Source organism: Syzygium oleosum, unplaced genomic scaffold, assembly GCF_021117445.2.
Source record: "Syzygium oleosum isolate NSW1041296 unplaced genomic scaffold, Sole_v2.1 Sole_v2.12, whole genome shotgun sequence".
NCBI lineage: Eukaryota > Viridiplantae > Streptophyta > Magnoliopsida > Myrtales > Myrtaceae > Syzygium > Syzygium oleosum.
Genome location: NW_026607496.1, coordinates 10719075 through 10722037, shown reverse-complemented (window position 1 = coordinate 10722037; position 2963 = coordinate 10719075). Strand labels below are relative to the sequence as shown.

Genomic DNA, 2963 nt, shown 5'->3' with positions numbered 1-2963 from the left:
ATAAAAGACGGCTTATCGAAGTGTCAATCTTTTAGTCATCCATACGGTCCGTTTGGCATATCATAAAAGACGGCTTACCGAAGCATCGATCTTTTGGTCATCCATACGGTCCATTGGTCATGAACATGGATTTTCCCTAAATCCATACCTCGCGTGACAGCGGATCGATTTTATCTTTTTTAGGAGTCGCCACTAGCCTAGGTCGGGGGTCGACTAGAATACCCAACCGAAACACGGGAGTTTCGTTTCGATTTCTACGAAAACCAAAGATCATGAGTTCGAGGACTAGCTCACGTTAATATTTCTATTAACACCTTTTCGGTACTGCTAAACTTATCATGGTTGTTATCTAAGTTGTCATGCATTTATTTTTTTACCATTTTCATGCCAAAGTCTTAGTCCACTAGGTGATCATGCATCTTGTTTTTGTGTTTCCATTTAAAATTCTAAACAAATCCTATCTTAGTCTAGAAAAGAAAGAAACAAACAATTGTATTGAAAAGCATTACGTAAAGTAAACAACCAAGGTATTGAAAGAACTAGCTAATTCTAAGTGCAAGAAAGAAAAACCCGCAACTCCTCAGGTGTTTATACAACGCATATAAGAAACCCGAGACATATATCGGGTAATGAATGAATTTTTACAAGAAAATAGATCGGAATGGACATCGACCATCGCCGTATACAAAGAATAGAGTCGGAATGGACATCAACCTTCGCCATATTCAAGACCGTCGTCTTTTTGGACCTATTCTAACCCTAATCTAAAACTGAAACTAAAGAAAGAACAACAACAAACAATATACAATCACAAAGTACACATAATCACAAGTCAATCAAAGATAACAAACAAGGCACAAAGAATTTCAAAGGTGGCCTCGGGGTCGGCCTTTGTTCAAACATGCATTGATACCTTTTATTATCTACCCGTGTTCGTTTTAGACACAATTCATGGTTATTAACTACCATTGGTATTCACCAACAGCAATTAATGCCATGAATCCCTAAATCAGTTTCTATATGTAATCCCCAATTTGGACCCACGATCATGCACCATCCCTAGGCATCCATCTAAACATTACATGCATAGCGATGAATTAAACATGCAAGCAGGTCGAAAGATCTTGATTCTCATCCAATCACTAAAATTAGTGAACCGACATCGGGTCACTTCATTCAATTCATCATGCGCCAATCACAAACACATGCACTAGAAAATCATTAAATTGTGAGTATTAAAACTTGTGAAGGCATTAAAAAAACTGGTTCAGCATGCATTATTTTCTAAAATATCCTAAAACAAAGACAATTCATAAAGGAAAAAACAAAGGACAGCAGAACAGGGGATACAAGATGCATTCAATTGGAAAAGGACCCATTGTTAAAATGTTCTGGAAAATTTATGGTACATCAAGCACACAACAACAAACATTTTCTGTGAATAAAACTCCTTAAGATAAGCTACACATGAATTTACAAAAATCACATAACACGAAGAAGTGCATCAGAACAGAACATAGGAACAGATTTTCAAAGCAATCTCATGGAAATTTGAGCATGTTAATGATGTCCAAAAATTCTCAAATTTTGTCACAACCTAGGTCTGGGAATGACAATCAAAGTCCATGAGAACTCATCATCAAAATCTTTACCGAAAAATTCACACAAAATCAGCAAATCGTAAACACAGATTTGGCACATCAAGCATTCCGAATTCACAATTTTCTAGATTTCAGGGGAACCTCATAAAAAATAATAAAGGGGCCTATGGACATGCAAATGAGACAATCTCGGCATCATTAGAAAGGTTAAGACGTTCTCTAAGAATTTCTAGAAGGCATCGAGTTTGATTAACATCAATTTCATGGTCAATTAAAAAGGTTTCTACAATAATGCATATCAGTAATGAATTGCAGCAAATGAGCTCACAAGATACATGTTGTTTACTATCCTCATGACATGGCAAAAAATGTGATACAAATCATGTGAATAGTATACAACATGATGAACATTTTTCATGAAAAATCCAAACCTAATTGTGATTCCAAAGAAAAAAATAAAAAAACGGGAAAACAGATCGGGTTCCTTGAAATCAACAAATACAGAATAAGGATTCAAGATTGAGCATGCAATTGACCATGCAAATGATGACCGAATGACATGATTTATACCTTTTTGAAAAGGTAATGAACTATACTATGACTTTCATGAAGACATCAAGGTCAAGAAATCATAATTGCACATTCAATTTTGAGCAAATCCAATTCGGGTTCCAGTAGAAGCAGACAAGACATGAGGTCAATTCACAGAGGTTTTCACCTATCTATTTATCTCCAAAAAATCTGAAAAACTTATATGTTGTAATAAAGAAATATGTGAACATTTTTCATGAAGAGACCTAAGTTTAGATCTTAGCAGAAAAATCAGAAAAAAAATCGACAACAGTGCAGTTAGGTCAAATTTCATGAGTTTTCCACACCTAGGCATATTCCAAAAATTCCGAGAAAAACCTATGTTATAACCAACCTGATTTAGATCATTTTTTATGAGGACAACTCCTATTGAATCTCAACACACAAGGCAGAAAAAAATCATCAAACCAAACAACCTGATTCAAAGTAATCAATGCAGAAAGCTGTTTCAGACCCTAGGTCGATTCACAGAGGATTTCATTCATCTAGACTCATCAGAAAAATCTAGAAAAAACATATGTTATGATCAAGATCATTCTCAGCAACTTTCATGAAGACCACAACATCCAGATCCGAACAGAAAAATCAGCAAAAATTTAGCAAAACTGCTCCGATCGTGTAAAAACGTGAAGAAACAGAACAACAAAACTTCTGATTCTGATGCAAACTTTAGAATAAGTTTTCAGGTAGCAAACGATATCAAATCAAGCGCCATAAGATACCAAATCGAAAATTTCGAAGTGTATTACAAGAGTCCAGAAGGTATCGAAG

At 35.3% G+C, this 2963-nt stretch overlaps 1 long non-coding RNA gene across 1 annotated transcript; it reads right to left on the bottom strand.

Annotated features, from left to right (window-relative positions):
* Nucleotides 1-528: 528 nt before the first annotated feature.
* LOC130139416 (uncharacterized) lies at nucleotides 529-2454 on the bottom strand. Its single transcript, XR_008817617.1, has 2 exons — nucleotides 822-2454; nucleotides 529-714 (listed from the first exon to the last, which is right to left on the bottom strand). It is a non-coding gene; the product is annotated as an uncharacterized LOC130139416 (long non-coding RNA).
* Between the last annotated feature and the right edge of the window lie 509 nt (nucleotides 2455-2963).